The sequence below is a fragment of the Strix uralensis genome, chromosome 1 (genome assembly GCF_047716275.1).
Source record: "Strix uralensis isolate ZFMK-TIS-50842 chromosome 1, bStrUra1, whole genome shotgun sequence".
Lineage (NCBI taxonomy): Eukaryota > Metazoa > Chordata > Aves > Strigiformes > Strigidae > Strix > Strix uralensis.
The window spans coordinates 73,159,211-73,178,890 of record NC_133972.1 but is presented as its reverse complement, the minus strand read 5'-3'; the positions used below and the strand labels follow the sequence as shown (position 1 = coordinate 73,178,890).

General features: G+C 39.4%; 1 long non-coding RNA gene across 1 annotated transcript in view; it reads left to right on the top strand.

Moving 5' to 3' along the window:
- Positions 1-19,680, top strand: part of LOC141944337 (uncharacterized) — a 261,208-nt gene that overhangs the window by 152,248 nt on the left and 89,280 nt on the right. Inside the window, exon 5 of the long non-coding RNA XR_012629233.1 lies at positions 13,963-14,031. This is a non-coding gene — a long non-coding RNA (uncharacterized LOC141944337). The remainder of the gene's footprint in view (positions 1-13,962; positions 14,032-19,680) is intronic.

The window sequence follows — 19,680 nt, the reverse complement described above, 5'->3', positions numbered from 1 at the left end:
GAAGCAAAGAGAAAGGAAATCATAGTGAGTGTATGTAAGTAAGAGAGAAACCACTACTCTGAAGCCTGCAAGGAAGTGTGCAGGAAGCCAGGAAACTGGATTTCCATTATCCAGGCTATTGGTTGACAGCTGGTGATTTGAAATAATCTACAGCTTTCTTCGGGGAATTTATTTAGTCCTCATAGATTTACTCTATAGGGAAATACAGAGGTTCCCTCTTTAGAAATAAGGTAAAATTACGTAGTCTTTCTTCAAGTGGAGTTAAGCACTGAGCTGATGTCTCTACTGTGATACATTGTGCTTTGTTACAGAGTGCAAGTGCTGAATCTTCTGTATGTTTATTCTGTCAGTAAATATTCTAACTGGTATTACAGAGACTGTTTCCAATGGTAAATATAAGAAATATTTAGCAGCTGTTTCCCTATAGAGAACTCAGTTGGACAGATGTCCACAGGTGTTGGGATGCAGGGGTATAAGCAAAGTCTATGCACTTCATAGACAAATCAATATAACTTGGATGAATTGTAGCATGGCAGTAGTGAGTCTCCAAGGAGGTTTCAAATGGTCAGATCTGTTACGTAGGATGTCAGCAAAAGCTGTGGCAAGGTTGATTGGGGGGTGGGGGGGAAGTCATATCAGTGGATGTATGAGTATTTCATTCAATAATTAAGGACCATTGAGAATCTGTTAGTTATCTTCAGTAGTCACCATGCTTTATTATTTTGAAAGCAGGCATATTTTCCCTAAAATTTTATGACTTTTTAGTTACCTTCTAACGCTCTCTGTGCCTGGTAGGATATTCTACATGTGGCTTTCAGCATAGGAATAATCCTGCAGGTTTCCCTTTACTCTCTATGCCTTCTATTCTGATGACTCAGATATGTTTGTACTTGAGTCATGTCTGAGGAAAGTATGTCATGTTTCCTAGTGGTGGTCTCACCTTTTTTTTTCTATACTTATGTTGCAGATGGGAATTCTGTCCATATCACCTTTGGTTTGACTTTTCTTTTAGCTTCTCTTGAAAAAAGTTATCTAAAACCTTCGGTTACTTGTGGCCTTCTGAAGAAAAGGCATTTCTCATCTGTATGTACTGCTAAAGCTCTTGCCCAGCCTCTCATCACACGATTCTCTCTGTCTCTGCCATGTTACTTTTTCTAATTTTGGCATGTGCTCTCTTGTCTTGTTAATAGACGTCTAGACTGCTCCTACAAAAGGTCTTCCAATCATATCACCTTTAACTTTATCCTTTTCTCTCTAGATTTCCCTTTTACTTTTCACTACCTTAAAGAAAAATCAACTTCATTTTAAAAGCACTGAACATTCTACCTCTATTCTAGCTGTAATTTGCACAGTTTTTGGAGACTGACTTCTGCTCTCCATCAGTCCATGGCGCCTACCTCCCTCACTTATTTGCTACATTTTAAAGTGGTGTTTCAGTGCTTTTGCTCTTTCTTAGGAGAAATCCATCAGGATATGCAGATCTCTCCCCAGTTCTACTTTTGCCATGATTTCTACAGAAAATTTGGACTCATGATCAGAATTCATCTGGTCCCTAGAAAAGGCCCATAGGTGAGGTGGGCAGATGGGAGGAAAGCTGGGACTTGTGTTTCTACTAGGATCCATTCAAGAAAAGAGATTTTTTTCTGAAGGGATGGTCTGCATCACTCTGTCGGGTAGTAGTCTTTGATACTGAGTCTGTTACAGCAGTTGAATACATCAAGAAATGATGGGAAAATGTCTGAAGGTGCTTATATAATATTCATGCTTGGCTTTAGTGTGCAGGAAGTGGAGAAGAGAGAAGATACAATAAAGGATATTGGAAGGACAGCAAGAAAAAAGAAAGTGATGGAAACGATAGGGGCGTTATTTGGATCAACAGGACAGTTAAAGATTTGTACCTAACCTGACAAGGCAATTGGTTGTGGTCAGTTAGAAACAAGGAACAGGTTTGTACTTAAATATACCAGGTTTGTACTTAAATACCAGAGGAATCTAAAATACCTGAGAAAACAAATGTTGTAGAGGACAATAGATGTGTAGCAGAATAATATTCCTGCTGGAAAAGTAGTACTTGGTTGTTCTGTTGAGGAAGAACAGAAAGAGAAGGCTGTCTGTGAGTGTTAACAATGGGAAAGATCATTAAAAAAACCCCCAACAAAACACACAGAAAAATAGAACAGGAAAGGGCATACTGAATAAAAGAGTATCTATTCTGGTTTTAGCAGCTAATGATATCATGGAAGAGCTAGACATGGGAAGTAACTTCAGATCAAGTGATCAGGAATTGATTTAATTAAAATGAAGGAGGATTAAAAGTATGTCCTTAATTAAAAGTTGTCTTTGAAAGATAGCAAACTTGAGTTTGTCAAACTGCTAGCAAGGCAAGTCAGCTGCACTGCAGAGCTCAGGGACTTGAATAGTGCAGAAATTGGGAGTTTTTGCAAGTATTCCAACAGTCTGGGTTTTGTGCCCCAAGGAAGGAGAAAAAGTTATCAGGAAAGGGTGAAAATTAGAGTTGCCAGAATTCAGGCTGAATGGCAGCTAGCAAGTAATGTTTAGACACATAGAAAAAAAGATATTGAGCCATACAAATAACTTCTAAACAGCAGGAGGACTGCTGTGTAATGGTGCTGTTTGTGCAGGGATTAAGCATAATTTAGATTAGTCTCAGTATAAAACAAACAACCCCACAGCACATCCCCTGAAAGAAACCCTAGTGGTGACCATCAGGATAGAAAAATCTGGATGTAATGGAAGCAAAGCTTGAATATCATCGCAGTGCTCCTGTATTGCATAGAAATAGCTAATCTTTATAACTGCTCACTTAAAAATTGAAGGTACAACTGCAAGCATTTTTAGCAAATCCTTCAACACCCACTGTCCGCTTCTGGGCTCTATGCTTCCTGCTTAATTGACTCAGCCATCTGGAACAGGAGTAGTTTTGCATTGTCACACCACTTGGCCTTGTGGTTCTTGAGGGTCATTATGTCAATTCAGGAAGCTTTAATGTATATAAACCTTAGAAAAAAGTTGAAGAAGAGGGTGTGAGAAGAACTTTAATGTGATGCTATGTTAGGAAACCACTTGAAGAGTTTATTTTGGGGGTTTTCTGACTGAACAGAGAAGGGAAGATGATTTCAGTAGTTGTACCTTTTGTGCCCTGGCAGAAAGCAGTGGAATATATTTGGGACACTCAAAGAGAGAATTTTGTCAAACTGGTGAGGATAAAGTACAGAGTGAGAGATTTAAGCTGCTGAGACTGGAAGAAAGGGGCTGAAAGGGAGTGGCTGGATTTGATACTCAGAAGGAGAGAAGGAAATACCACAGATGACTTTGCATTTGCTGTTGTAAGCATTAAAATCCCAGTGTTGGCATCAGTTGTAGGGAGAGGAGGAAGTTTTGTAGGGAAGGCATTTAGTATCAAGGTAAATTGATTTACGTTGGTGACAAAACTTGAAAATCTGGAAAGTGAAATGAGGCATCTGTCTAAGTGCAAGGAGATGGCTTAGAACGGGAAAAGATGTGTCTGACAACATGGTTTCATGAGCTGCTTGATCTGATGTAAGGCTCCTGGCCTATACCCTTCTCCTGTCCCTTACCACGCATTCCTGCCATGGCCTTTGTGTCAGATCACCTCAGACTGCTTTGGCAGTCTTGACATGGCATCTGAACCATCAATGCAGAGGTGAGTGCTAAAGTTGTGAGCTGAGCTAAAGGATCACCCAAGCATGGTAGTGGCAGAGCTTTCAGAAGTGCCCACTGATGCGATGGGCTGCCCAGAACAGAGAATAATCATTGACAGGAAAAATAGTGACTGATTTGCAACCTCAGTGAGGATGAGATGTCTGAGCAAGGCTGATGATTAGCAGTATCAGAAGAAGCAGAAAGGCCAAGCAAGGAGGGGGTTAGGGGAAGGTCCTTGAGACTTGTCTGGGAAGAGATCGTGAATGACGCTGGTGAGAGCACTTTCATTCAAAGGGAAACAGCGGAAGCTGGGCTGGACGTGATCCAGTGTAGAGAGCAAGTGAGTGCATTGGCTTCAGCCTACGCTCGCAACAAGTTTATAGATAAGGGAAGGGAGAAAAGGAGTAACTGCTGGAATAGGTAGGACTGTCATCTTGTGGACAGCAGAAAGTGGGGACAGAATGAGAAGATAGTGGGGTAAGTAGGGACTAATCTTGGCTGAAACAGAAACGTGCAGTTGAAGACAAATGGAAGGGGTTAAAGAATCTCAGATGGAGAAAAGTACATACGAATAGTATGTTGATAACCAGTTTTTTTTGGTAGGAATTAGCAAAGACCAATGGGAGAATTCAGTTGGAAAAACGAACAGCTTCATGCTTAATGAAAAAGGAATCAGCCAAACGACCTTTTCAGTTAGTTGTAACTGACTTGAAGCAGCAGCATGCTGCTGCTTTCCTTTTCCTCTTTTCACCCCCATGGCCAGGGCAGACTGCAGAGCAGGGTGCTGACGTGTGCCGGTGTCAGGGTGGCTGCTGCAGAGTTTGCTTGGCTCTGGAAGGAGAGCAACGAATGCATCCAGACTTCAAGTTGCTGCACAACCTAATTGTCTGGCTCTGGTCCAAATGCTGATTGACCCAATAAACTCTAATGAATCTGGATTCCTGCAGTCTGATTTGCTTCCTCTCCTGGTTAGGTGCCTTTCTCAGTCCATGAAGAGCTGAAACCTGAGTGCTGGCTTTGACAAAGGGAGCGAGAGAGGGGAAAAGGAGGGGAAGAAAAGGCAGATAACAGCCGAATGTAATCAGTGTTTTATTACCATCCTCACGAAGTGGGAATGGCTGTAAAAAAAAAAAAAAAGTAGTAGGTTGGAGCAAGGAAACTTAGTTATGGTGAGGTTATTTGACAGGAAATTACAAAATACAAACAGACAGAAGAAACACATTTTTAAACAGGGTAGGAAATCTCAAGTTACTTCACTGTGTATATTCAAAACCCCCAAAGCAAAGGCTGAAAATAGCAGTTTAAACAAAAGCTATCTTATCTGATAAGGGCATTTCAAGCACAAAAGGAAATTTATATATTGGGTTGACAGTCTTAAAATAAACTGATTGTCTTGATAACATCATAGACTTAATTGTGGGAAAAAATGGGGTTCATTTGTATGACCTGCAGACACAGTAAATTCCCATGTAAATTAATTCCTTTTCTTTCTTTGTACATTTCTTGTCTCCTAAGCAGTGTTTATCAGTGTTTTCCAGAAATTGTAAAGGTAGATTTATGCATGTAGAATGGGACTGATAAATATGTGCATATTTTAAAGACTTCCATGCAGACCAGGTACGATTCATTTCCTGTGCTACTGTATGGAAGCATATTAATGGTACTTCAGCAAGTACCATTCAGATTCAGAAAGATTTTGGCAGAAACACATTGTTTTGGGACGAGAGTAAGATTTCCAGTACTAGTGATCAAAACTACTATTTTATTCATTTCACTGTTAGTATACTTGTGATATGCTCTTGCATACTTGGTGTGTATTTTCTGTGTGGAAAGAAAACCATTCTGTTACTGCATCACCTTTATCCTGAGTCTGTAAAGCATTTATGAGTGTGAGGAGCGCAGAACTCGCTTGCTAGCATGGTTCTTCTGTAGCCCTGCTGTAGGTACCAGAGCTGCAAAGAACAGCAAGGGGAGGAGCTTTCTCGTACCTGGACTGTCACAGTCTTGTTATGAACAAAGTTATCATCAGAGAAAGGTGCTGATTTTTTTTTTTTAAAGCAAATGCTGCTCAATTGCCAGTATTTTCCTTACCCTTTTTCTTTGAATTTTACAGCTGAGATTTTGAATAAACATTGCATCCATATAGATATGTGTTCTTCTAGTGAGATAGGATATGTATTTTTTGATTTGCTGGGAGGGAGGGAGCAAGGAGAGGGGGCGGAAATAACTTAATTGTGCAAATGATGCATTAGATTATCTCTGTTCAGATCAAAGACTTAGAACACTGTGGGACAAATATCTTGCCTTTGACTGAAGCAGTAACAAGAAGCATTGCAAGGTTTATAGGTACACCTGCCTGGCTGCTGTGACTTGGGACTTTGTGTTCCTCCTCTCTTCTTGCTCATCAGGCTGTGTATCTAACATTGTATTACAGCATGGCAGGCACATCTGTGACTTGGTGCCTAGTCATACCTGCTGGAGACATGTAAGTTTGTGGGTTTTTTCCCCAGTTAATTTGACTACTCTGCCTGTGACTCCCTGTTACTAACACTGTTGAGCCTTCATAATCTATGAATACAGCAAAATAAAGTCTGGTAGGATGACGCTTGCTTACTGAGTGTTATATTGGAAGTTAGTGGTAGGTAATGCTTCTCCTTGGCTGAGGTGCAACATGGCATCCGTATGGCTAAGTTAGGTAAGTGGCTGTTTTCATCTGCACTCAAATCATTCCTTTTATAGGTGATCCAGGTATGCCTGGAGATCTCTTGGAAACCAGAGTGCTCAGAATTGTCTGACCTCCTGAAGCTCAGAGAGATCACTGAAGTATACCACAAAGCTTGCAATCACATCAGCTTGCATCCTGTTGCGGGAAAATCTTGCTAGGAGTCCTGTAAAACTGTCAAGACCTGACGGGCCTAATAAGGGGCTTTGTTTTATTTAACAAGGAAATATCAGTGGTCAACGGACCATGAGGATTGGGTTGCAATATAAATATTCTGAACTTGTGATCGCTGGGTTTTGCACTCAAAATAAATAGAGGCGACACCTGTGCAGGAAAGAAGCTGATTTTTTTTCCTATTGATTTATGTCTTATTTAAATGACATCCTACTTTAGCAGGATTTCATAACTCAGCTGGGGGACTACATGAGGGTAAGTTGGGGGAGGAAAGTAGCTTCCTCCTTAAAAGGGGAGAGTGTTGATGTCAATATGAATCACAAATTTAAAACAGCAAGTATAAAAAAAAAGGAAAAAAGTAACAAATGAAAATAAAATAAAAAATGGAGCTAAAATATCTTTCAAAAAAGCATGTGTTGAGAGCTTTTAGAAAAACTGGGAATAGCATCAGTCATTCTTGACTGACTCAATTTTTGTTGTTCTTTTTTTGTTTTTTTGTTTGTTTGTTTTTTTTTCCTGAAACCCTCTACAGTTTCTCCCTGATACAATTCTGAAATGTAGATGTGGTACTGTTGTAAAAGGAGATCAATAAAATGTAGTGTCCTATAGTCAGCTCTCCAGAATGCTCTTGCAAGTATTGGGAACTTGTGTTTTTCCCAACTGATTTTTCAGTAATGTTCAATACAAACTGGAATAGCTGATGGAAGATTTTCTTAGGGTTAAATAGCATGCTTCAGATTTAGCATCTCTGAAGAACCCCAAGATAATTTAAAAAAGTTGTCTGTTACTATGAAGCATCTTTTATCATCAACTTTGCTTTTTCTTTTAAAAATTGAGATGTATATGAATGAGATTTAAGGAGATGCCTTCACAGGTGATTGTGATGACACATTGTTTTGATTGTCTTATTGCTATTTTATAGCTATTAGTTTTTACGTATGCTAAAAATGGAAAATTAAGTTTTGGAGATGCAAAGTTATGGCCTTAATGATCATTAACACAAGCTAATCTGTGACTAGGTAGCAAGCATGTCCTTTGCTCAGTATGCATTAATGTTAGCTTTAACTTCTCAACTATAATAAAAAGAAATAGCCAAAGTTAGGACATAACCATTTTGAAAGTTTGTTTTAACACAGTTTTACTGGTTTTGCCTTCGTAATGATGATAAAACAGATGGACTAATTTTTTTGAGAAAAGAAACGGCTCTTTAACACTTAACTGAAAAGTGGGGAGACTACTTTGGGAAAATTCCATTTGCTGATTTTGAAAGACGTGTGTATGAAGGTCATTGTGACTACTGGGAGTAAATAAAGGCTAGGTCAAGAAATACAGAATTAGTCTTGTCTCTGGCTTTGGTTATATCAGTTACTTAAGCAAGTCTGTGCCATCAAGTGTGTTTTCCTGGTGACAGAACTGAGACTGTGTCTAGGTGACTGACTTGAGATAAGAGCAAACTCATGGAAACTGGGGTAAGAACTGAGCTCTCCTGACAGTGTTGTTCATGCCTAATCCACTGAGAAGTGCTCCAGCCAAGAAAGGCGCTTCTGCAAAGCTGAAAGACCTACTGGTTGGATTTTGGGATTTTTAGATCTGTTCAGCATTCTAAAATACGGTTCATTTATTTAACTCATGTCCCTGTGTCTTCGAAACTCCACTGTGGGTGAAGTTTGAACTAATTAACCACTAACAGATGTAAACCACATTCATATCCAAACCATATGTTATCCTTGTAGTTTATCTGTACTTCTTTCCTTTGAAAACAATGAAGGCTGAACATATATTTTACATGTATATGGTTTTAGTTTTGCAACTTTTTTACAGTTTCCAAATATAGACAGTAGTGTAGTTTTGTGTCAAGGTGTTTTCAATAGAGTACCTGGCACATTACCAGCTTTCTAATCAGTCACTGGCTGGCTTTTTTAAAAATTTGATTTAAAATATGAAGTATTTTGCAGAGGCACTTAATACAGCTTCAGTCTGAGATTGGAGTCTCTAGAGATTGGGTGATATTTGTAACTTTTTGGTCCTGGAGAAGAATTCTGTGAAATCTTGTAACTTCTTGTTACAAAAAGCCGTTTCTTTTGAACACTTCTAGTTTTAGGGAGTGGGGTGAAAAAAGGGTTGACAATAAGGTAGAATTTTATTTTGAAGCTTGAGGAGACAGAAGGTTAAAAAACCCAAGCAAACCTATTTTTTAAAAATGCAAGATTTTCAGACTAATCTCATTCCTGTTTTGTTGGTGTGGTTTGAATGTTCATGGATTAGCAGTGCCACTACACATTCACACTAATGAAAAGGTAGGTTCTTCCTCCAGGGCTTTACTCAGTAGGGCCACAGTCTTGAAAGTGATGGGACAGGGGTGTGTTTTTCTCTATTGTGGGACAGTGGAAATACTTTTTATTTGTGCAGGGCAGACATACTTCTCAAAGTCTCCTTTTTATTCCCTTTCCCCCTTCATGTGAAAGCTCTGCAGTTTGGCCTGACGGAAATAGGCTACAAAAGAAGGTATCAAATTTTGCAGCCGTTTCTACAGTGTGTTGATGTTGCTCCTCAAACCCAGCCTGAGGGAGTGATCTTATAGAAGCTGAAGAGGGGAAGGGGAAGAGTAAAGTTTCCCTAGTGCCCTCAGTCTCTAATAGCTGTGGGACCTGCACTCCAGGTTAAAACACAGTTTCAGAATCAGTAACACTTCAGATATAAATTTACATAATATTATATAAGAGTTTTCCAAGTAGTTTATTAAAAATGAGATATTATTTATCATATTTTAACTGCCTATAACATTTTTCAATTAATAGCCCAGTATAGAATTTTTTTCTTGTTGATCAGTTTAAATGAAAAAGTAGAAAATAAATATTCTAATGTTTTTTCAAATATAGATTTTTAGTTAAAGTAGATAAAAAGAAAAGATCCTTTTTTATTTCTATATTCTCTAGTTATCTCAGTAAACACAAGTTGACTTGAATTATATGATGGTACAACATAAGCCATAGCCTAATCAACGTAGGCATATAAAACTCACATTGAAGAGAAAATATGTATATATAATATATATGTTTAAATTGGATGATGCTATTGTCAGGGTAATACTAAGTTAGAAAATGTTTTTTTAATGTTGAATACCAGTGCATAGTAAAGCAATGAACTATCCTCAGTATTTACAAAATTATGAATTATCCCAGCATACCAGATGTTTGACTTCTTTTAAGCAATCTTCTTTAGTGTACAAATATTGTCATGCAGGTGGTTATAAAGTAACAGCAAATGCAGATTTCAGCACAAATGTGAACAATTTTTACATGACTTACAGCTATCAAATGCCTGTGCTACAGTTTTTCTGTCTGAATGTACTAAACTGGTTGACGTTTCATAGACAGCTACAGTGAAACTGGTATTTGCTAACATGCTTTTTGTCTGTGCCCTCATTTGTTCCAGTTAAAACTACCTACTGGTGACCCTTGTGTTACCAGCTTACACTCTGAGTCTAGAACTGCTTTGCCTTTCTCTCTCAAGCTTAAGCATGGTCGGTAGTCTTTGGAATCTGTCTTTTCATAAAACCCTCAACTCATTTTTGCTGTGTTAGCTTCCACATTGTTCTTATGGGTGGGAGATGCTCAGACTTGGGTTTCTTTCTGAGTCTGCTCAAAGGTAATGCATGTCAAGGTTACTCTGTTTCTGAAACAAACATAAAAATCGTTTTTTGAAATATCTCCACAGTCTCCTAACAAGCCTAAAGCTTGTAGAGGGATCAGACTCATGTGTTATGTTAAAATCAGGCTGAGCTGAATTTTTGAGATAAGTTTATTTCCCCGAGCAAATATTCTTTTTTTAACTATTTCAGCCAAAGCGTCTTTTATTGTAATATGTAATGAGGAGAAACAGGGTAGAACATTATAGGTGCAGATACAGCTACTATAAGTGTTATGAATTATTAAGTCTCGGACATGAGCCTGAAGTTCTGAGCAGAAAGGACCATGTGGGTGTTTCTCTTCCATGTTGTCTGTTCTCCAGCAGGTTTGGCATCAGTGTAATCTGACGGCTGGCCTGTAAGCTCAACAGTGGTTATAAGCTTTTTAAACCCATTGACTGATAGAAATTGAAGCATCAGAGTCAATCAAATGATAACAAATAAAGGCCAGGAGACTGGCTTATGTGTCTCCCTGCTCAGTTCCTTACAACCTCTCCTCCCAAGCATTCTGCCTACCCACAGGGGAAAACACCTCCTGCCAAACCTTGATTCAGGCTTATTTTATACATATATCCACTGGTACTGTCAGCTATATGACAAAAACTCCAGATAGTTTCAGGCATCTTCCTCGGAGAACTACAAAACCGAAGTAGCCTCTTTCTGGTGTGGTAGCACCTTGGCAATGAGAAGGAAGCCTGAGCTTCACTGTACCACTGCTGCTAGTGATGAATCCCATTTTTCTGAACAATGAGTAAGGGAAGTCCTGCAAAGACCAGATGAGCACCTGAGTTTGCAACCAATGCAAGGGGATTACTGAGTTTAGAGGGGGCTTTCCCAGACTGCCTAGAAAGCCACGGAGAAAAACTCGTGTCGAGGAATGAAAGGCACTGCAAGTCTGAGTAGAGGGTGGACCCTCTTGTCCTTGCTTTATAATTTGAATAGGGTTGCAGCAACTGGATCAGATTTTTGAAGGCATGGAGGAAGGCATCTTCCAATAACCTCTTACAGACTGTGAACATACCTTTTGCAGAACTGGGAACAGATTCTGGGTCACTTTTGATAAATAGGTCAGTGTTGGACTATAACGAGCAGCCTGTTTGGTTACAGCTGCTTGAACACAACATGTGTGCTGCCCTGCATATGGTAAGGCTATATCCAGCTGTATTTCTCATGGAAATACTGCAGATACTGGAATGGAAGCAGAAACCCCTTTTTTGCAGTACTGTAATTCTGAAAGGATTTTTTTTCCACTGCAGCGGCTCTGTCTCTGTGCCTGCCCCTTAGGAAGGTTTAACACAGTTTGGAACTGTTTTCACTTGTGTAGGGATAGCCATTTATTGGAAGGCTAAGTATGATGCCAGACAATCTGCGTGTATGACTTTGTCAGTTTTAGACACTGGGGAAAGGATCAAACTGTGGAAGGACTTGTCATAATAGAAACTGTATAAATACATACAACTAACATGTAGAGGTTTAAAATTATTTTTAAATGAGGTCAGATGTACTTGAGTGAATTACATATAACAGGGAAAGATTAAAGGTGGTCCCCGTTGCTTAAATGCACACAGTTCCAAGCCTTTTTTAATCTCTGATGGCATGCTCTCTTGGTGCACTTCCAGCTCTGCAGTGAGGAGGGTCCCTGGAGCATGCTCACCTTCAGCCATCTACTGTCGCTTTGTGTTCTACCCCTTCTGAGATCTCTCCCACTTGGATTGAGGTGTGAAACAAGCACATGGTGTTATTTCTTCTTCCTTTCACTGCACCAGCTCACCTAGCTGAGGAAGGTGAGAGATATAAACCAAGATATCGTAGTGTACTAGTGGTGGAGACAGCAAATCATAGAATCATTTAGGTGAAAAAGACCCTTAAGATCATTGAGTCTGATCATTAACCTATCACTACCACATCCACCACTAACCCATGTCCCTAAGTGTGACATCTGCACATTTTTTTAAATACCTCCAGGGATGGTGACTCAACCACTTTCCCTGGACAGTCTGGTGCAGTGCTTGATAACCCTTTTGGTGAAGAAAGTTTTCCTAATATCCAATCTAAACCTCCCCTGGTGTAACTTGAGGCTGTTAACTCTTGTCCTATCACTTGTTACTTGGGAGAAGAAGCCAACACCCACCTTCCTACAACTTCTTTTCAGGTAGCTGTAGAGAATGATCAGGTACCTCAGCCTCCTTTTCTCCAGACTAAACATCCCCAGTTCCCTCAGCCATTCCTTGTAATACTTGTTTTCTAGACACTTCACCAGCTTCGTTGCCCTTCTTTGGACACACTCCAGCACCTCAATGTCTTTATTGTAATGAGGGGGCCAAAACCGAACACAGTATTCAAGCTGTGGTCTCGCCACTGCAGAGTACAAAGTGACAATGACTTCCCTTGTCCTGCTGGCCACACTATTTGTGGTACAAGCCAGGATGCTATTGGCCTTCTAGGCCACCTGGGCACACTGCTGGCTTATATTTAGCCGGCTGTTGACCAACACCCCCAGGTCCTTTTCTACCAGGCAGCTTTCCGGCCACTCTTCCCCAAGTCTGTAGAGCCTTTCTACCCTCAAGCAGATCAACACTCCCACCCAACTTGGTATCATCTGCAAACTTTGAGGGTGCATTCAATCCCCTCATCCAGATCGTTGATACAGATATTAAACAGAACTGGCTACAATACTGAGCCCTGGGGAGCACCACTTGTGACCGGCTGCCAACTAGATTTAACTGCATTCACCACAAATCTTTGGGCCCGGCCATCCAGCCAGTTTTTTACCCAGCAAAGTGTACACCCGTCCAAGCCATGAGCAGCCAGTTTCTGCAGGACAATGCTGTGGGAAACTATGTCAAAGGCTTTACTAAAGTCTAGGTAAACAACATCCACAAGCCTTTCCCTCATCCACTAAGCAGGTCACCTTGTCGTGGGAGATCAGGTTAGTCGAGCACGACCTGCCTTTCATAACGCCATGCTGACTGGGCTGATCACCTGGTTGTCCTGTATGTGCCACATGATGGCTGCTCCATGATTTTTCCTTGGCACTGAGATCAGACTAAAAAACCTGTAGTTCCCTGGATCCTCCTTCTGACGCTTCTTGTAGATGGGCATCACATTTGCTAACTTCCAGTTTACTGAGTTCTTCCTGGTTAGCCAGGACTGCTGATAAATGATGGCAAGTGGCTTGGTGAGCACTTCTGCCAGCTCCCTCAGCACCCTTGGGTGGATTCCATCCGGCCTCATAAGTGGTATAACAGGTCACTAACCATTTCCCCTTGGATTATGGGGGCTTCGTTCTGCTCCCTGTCTCTGTCTTCCAGCTCAAGGGACTGGTTACCCAAGGACAACTGGTCTTACTATTAAAGACTGAGGCAAAGAAGGTATTAAGTACCTCAGCCTTTTCCTCATCCTTTGTCACTATGTTTCCCCCCATATCCAATAAAGAATGGATATTCTCTGAAATGTGGTGTTCTCTGAAGGCAGCATGGCACAAACCCTTACTGTGCTTCAGTGCCTCTGCTATTGTATCTGGGTTTTTGCTGTTTACCTTCTTTTACACCTCTGCAATGTAACTGCTTGTTCTGAGAATTTCTTTGCTTCCACTGTCATCATTTTTGTCTCATCACATTCTATGTGCAATATAGTTTAAAACCAAAATGTTTTCAGGTGATCAGGGATCATGATTGTGCTCCTCATTTTCTAGGGACCTGCTCTGAGACCTGTGCATATAATCCACATGTGCTACTGAAGCTGACTTGAATGTGTGACAAAAGTAAGTATTTTGAAGAAACTTGGTCCTGCGAGCCTCCATTTGCACACTTGGAATTAACAGGTGCTTTAATATCCCAGTGTCATGTCCCCTTTCTGTAATGTGCATACAATGATACCATTCACTTCATCACACAAAGATGATGTGAAAATGAATCACTTAATATTTGTAATGCATTCAGATGTTGTTGTGATGAGCACTGTAGGAAAACCCACAAGCAAATGAATAATTCATTGTTCAAATCGGCCTCTCAATAGTATACAGTAAACAAGACATGGGACTTCACACTGAATAGTAAGAGTAAGGCCAAATAATTAATGATCACTTGTTCAATTATCACTGTCCATTCAGAGTATTGAAAGGGAGTGGGATCCTGTGGAAAGAGTGTGGTCATGTCCTAAGGGATTGTATGTTACTGTATGATTGGAAAGGATAATAAAGATGAAATAGTTTCTTTTATTCTGTTGGATTTTTTCTTTCTCCCAGTAACCTTCAGTATTAGTTATGATGTGTATTTTGGAACAAAGATGAAGTGTGTTAGGCTTTCTGAATTTCCTGATTTTAAGTCTATAGGTCTTCCCTTACAATGACGTGATAGTATTTGGGAATCCTAATCTTTTTTTTTAAATTCTATTTTCATAGTTTCCTGCCACCCAGTGAATCCTTCTGGTCATTGGTGCTTAAGCATCAAATGAAGGGTGTAACGCCCCCTCTGATCACTGTGGAACAGACTCTGGATATAGTTTTTTAGTTTGGATTTTATCTCTTGGTATGAAACGATCTTAAAAGAAGCTAATGGAAGAGAAAGGTTAAACTTTTCCCTGTGTACTAGATAAGACTTTAGTTTTGATGGAATCACAGGTACTGGAATAGCTTGTTCCTATGTTCAACCTTGTGACTTTCCTTTGGATGATAGCTCTGAATGTTTACACTTTGAGGGTGAAAAAGAAAACCGAGGGAGATATTTGAAGCTGCACTACACAAAAATATGTCAATAATTCAGGCTGACTGATAGCTCCTCTAGTAACCAAAGTCACCTGCAATTTTTTATAGTCCTAGAGCGTAAGCCATCCATAACATATAATCAGTTCCACTCTGCAGATGGAACTGATGGTTTTTTCCCAGGCATCCCCTCCCTACTTCCCTAAGCTAAATCTTTAAAAATCAATTCACGTAATTTGATCAATTTAAAGTACTGAATACACTGAGGCAATTATACCAAACTTCTTGCATTTCACTGCTTCCAGTGGCAATAAAGCTATTGACAGTGCAGCATTAAAGATAAACCAGCATTTCCATGAAAACAGTTGTGCTTTACGTTTGCCATTTTTTAAACCTTTTAACTGTTTTTGAAGTAGCTTTTGCGGAATGGTGATTTATAGTTTAAAATTGAGGGCTTCATCTTTTTCTCTTGAAGTGAACAGTCTTCAGTCCTATTTATCAGTCCCTAAAGATGAATTTTGTATTAAAAAAACACTAAGGTGCTGAGCTGTTCATTTAATTTAGCAAAAATGTGTGTCAGCTCAATTTTATGTTTATTTCCAGAAAAAAATCTTGTTCCAGATTTTGAATGTACATGTTTAACAAGATGTGATGAGTCCACAATGTGATTTGAGTGGTCACTGACACCCATTGGGTGCTTCCATAAAGCTCTTCATCGAGCGATCATAACCAGTATCAATGCACTTAAGAACTCTGTAGCTGGGAGAAAGTCTCTTAGGGTCTAGTTTTTCAGAAATACTGGAGTCTAACCATGCCGTAATGTCTTTGGGCCTTTGGGGGCAGACTGAGTCTTAGAGCTTTTTTTTTTGGTTTTTTTGAGACTACTACCCCTTATGAATTTATTGACATTCCCAGTGAAGTTTGTAAATATATTCTATTTATTTCTGTTTTAAGATATCCCTTCTATTTAGATAAGTATTAATGTAAGCTGCATGAATATTTAAACCAAACTGGAATGACCATGTACTCAAGTGTAGATGTGCTTTAAGAATGTTGTGTATTTGTGTGAAATTCATGAATTGGGAATCGCTGTTGTACAAGACTTCACAAAACTAACAAAAGCAGATAGTTTTTCTTCTTTTGTGGGTCCTGTCCCATGCTCTTCCCTCTTTGGCTTCACAATTTCAGTGCAAGACCACTGAGCACAAACGTGTCCAGGAGACAGCCACAGCCCTTGGTGATACAATACCACTGCTAAGTATGAGAAATAGCAGTTGTGACACATCCCTGTTTAAAACCAAATCATGTTAGAAAAGCAATTTTGCATTTGATGCTTCTGGAACAATTTAACAAAATGCTGGTACTTCAGAACATGAGGGCAAATTTTGATGAAAAGCCCTGCAGAATAGCTGAGTGATTGGAAGAAAATACAGGATGCAATATAAAAGGATAAATTTGCATTTTAGGATTGTTGAAAAATATGAACCTTAAGTACATTAGCAAGCTGAAAAATGTAATGAAAGGAGGAGAATTCCCTTCCTAGGTTCCAAAGCTGACGAAGAACAGTAAACACACCTTTTATATTTTTTACTTTAGAGTACGTAATCCTTTCTATTCTATATCAAATACAAAACTTTCAGATGATGAACTTGTCTTTTGCAAAGACGGGCCAAATTATTATGCCTGAAGATGGAAACATCCAGGGAGTTCTAAGTGTAGTTTCACTGGCCTTCCACAAGAGATGAGTTTTGGATGTTAACTGATGTTTGCTTCTGTCTCTGTCGGTATTTTCTTAGGGCCCTTTTAATCTGAGTTCATAGTGAATCCAGTACTTCATCAATCTCACAGTCAAAGGTGGATTTCAAAAGTTGGAGCCAAAAGTTTGGAGGTATTGGAAATAACTTATGATGAGATCTGAAGCTCAGAAAGTAGTGAATTTAGATACATGAAGTAGTGCGTGCACCTCTGTCTTCTGATGCCAGTCAGGGCCTGAGTTAGAAACTACTGACTTCTTTCACATTGCAAGGGACTATGTAAGCTACTATGTGTTTATTTTAGGCCTGCATGAACGGAAACATAAATCAACGGCTTGCACTGCATGCAGAAGTAGTGTCAGTAAGAGAAACCAAAGGTCTCCTTTCTCCTCTTGCTCAGCTGACCCAACAGTGTGAGAAAGCTCATTCACGCATGCAGAATTCTGCCTGCTGTCAAAAGTACTTCTGTGCTCTGTCTTTAGTGTACTTCCCAAAGAAAACAAGACTTTTGCTTCCCCCTCACCCCTACCTCTTCTACCTCATCTCTTCACCTTTCATTGTCTTGGCAAATTACAGGAGAGTTGGGCAGGGCTGGAAGTGGAAGCACAAAAAATGTTATGAAATAAGGGGCTAGCTAGAGGAGGAAGATAAATTTAGTCCTTTGAGAGATGTGTGAGCCTACCAGGTCTCTACTCTGTTTGGCCTGAGAGGTTGGCTGAACCTCTTGAACCACAGCTCTGGACTTGCCATAGCAGGGGCTGCCTCTGTGCCCAGCCAGGAGTTAGCTGAAGGGGAAGGAATGTGGTGAACGTTTTTGAAATGGTGTCACTGGGGTAAGGGTGTCTGGGAATTATAATTGACCATAAATTAGAATGAAACTTAGGCTTTATTACTGGCACTGTTTACAGAAGAACTCGGAGCTGTTCTTTCTGTCTGTAATAATACATTTAGTCTACTTGGGAACGTATTGTTATAATTTCTATCAGCTTGGCAATTAAAAAAAAAACCATTTTATTTCCATCTAGAGCTGATAAAAGCAGAAACTTATTTAAAATATTGAAGTCTAAGCCCCTTCAAGGGAGTGTTTCTTTAAATAAATACATAACAGCATCTCAAACTCCAAGACTTTTTTTTAAATCTTCTAAGTAAGTGTCCTTTGCAGTTATGTCTTTCATCTCATGGGAACTGCCTGCTCCTTGTTTTAATCCCAAAACATCATCAAAGTCAGTGGGAAAGAAGAAAAAAAAAATATCTGCAACTTCCAAAATAAAAGCTCAATGTGTAGTGATTGAGCTGGGCAAAATCCTGTTCTGGTTACTCTTACATTTTGTATAAAGAAAGATGGAGTGTTAGAAGAAAAGAATTTTCAGGGTTGAACATTTGAACTGCATTTGTATATGGATCTAGAATTCTTGTTCATTTCACCAAGAATCACACATGAAATGTGTGAGGAACATGCGGGGTGATGTCTAATTTTGCCCTCCATGGGAATACAACATTGTAGCTCTTTGGGGTAGAAAGAAATCAAAAGTGCATATCAGAAACATCTCCCCAGTCCATTTGGAAAAGAAAGATGGAGACTGTCCTCCTTCCACCCCCCAGGAAAATCCACTAACTTTATATTCTTTAGTCTGAGCAAGCTCTCAAGGTTATCAAAGTAATTTTTTGAAGCCTGTGGCCTTAGTATTCTTATAGATAATAACATCAGGCCCATTATCTCCTACTCCCTGATTTTTCTTCTGACTTCCTGCAATTTACATCCCATTGTCCATTAATATTTTCTGCGTTCTTTTAAAATAAATCAAATAAAACTTCCTATGTTGGCTCTGGACTTAATAAAAATCAGACATGCAGCATTTGGGACTCTTAAAATAACACATTTTAATACAAAGATGTGAGATATCTTTTGAAATCTGTGGTGGATGTTTGTTTCCTGCTGGGCTTAATTTAGGAATCTAGTGCTAGCATTAAACCAAGGGGAAAAATGTTTGCTCTTTCATCTGTGTGCCACATCCCATCCAAAATCACAAACAGCTCCTTTAAATTTCTGATCTTTGTCCCCTGCTGGATGTGCATAATACACATGCCTGTCTGACATATGAGACAGCCGGAGCCTTTAAAAAAAAAAAAAAATTGCTAAGCCCTGCTTATGCTTCTTGTCTTAGGCCTCATAATCTGCAGTTTGGGAGAATGACAAGTGTGTGAATCTGTTTTGATTTAGTGAAGATGCAACTTTTCCTTTTTGTGAAGAAACCTCTTTCTTACCAAATCAAAACTCCTGATTTTATTGGTAAAGCAAAACACAGGTAAAAACACTTGGGGAATAGTTATCTTCCCCATAGAAGAGGACCATTTCCCTTATTTTCATTGCCTTTGAATAGAGAAGTAAATATCTTCAGACGTGTCACCTTAAAATTACAAAACTTACCAAGGTCCAACCCAGATGTGAATGTCTTTTAACACCTGGCCTTGTAGCTCTCAAACTGTAACATAACATGCAGAAGGACTTCTGGTTTTGTGCAAGCTTATATGAAACTATGTGGCTTCAGACGTTCAACTGCTTGGATTACATCAAACAGCTGGGATCAGAGTTTAAAGAAAGTTTCCACTTTTTTTTTGATAAAAGTCTATCTTTGTTTGAAAAATCATCTTGAGCCCATTGTGCTATAATAGAGATTACACATGAAAAGCATATTTTAAAAGAATGTTACTGAATTGTAAAATGTAACACTGAAAAGTTTGATGCTAGAATCAATATTGGTCCTGTAATCTCAGCTGGTGTGTTGTATGTAGGCATTATGATACAGATTTTAATTATATGCTTGCATCTTTTTTCTCTGTAGTTTCTCTGCCTCATTTACATAAACATCCCTTCTCACCTCTCCCTCCCCTCAAACAGAACGTGCTCTTTAAACTGACAAGCTATTTGATGTTTTGTTTTCTCTTTATGCAGTAT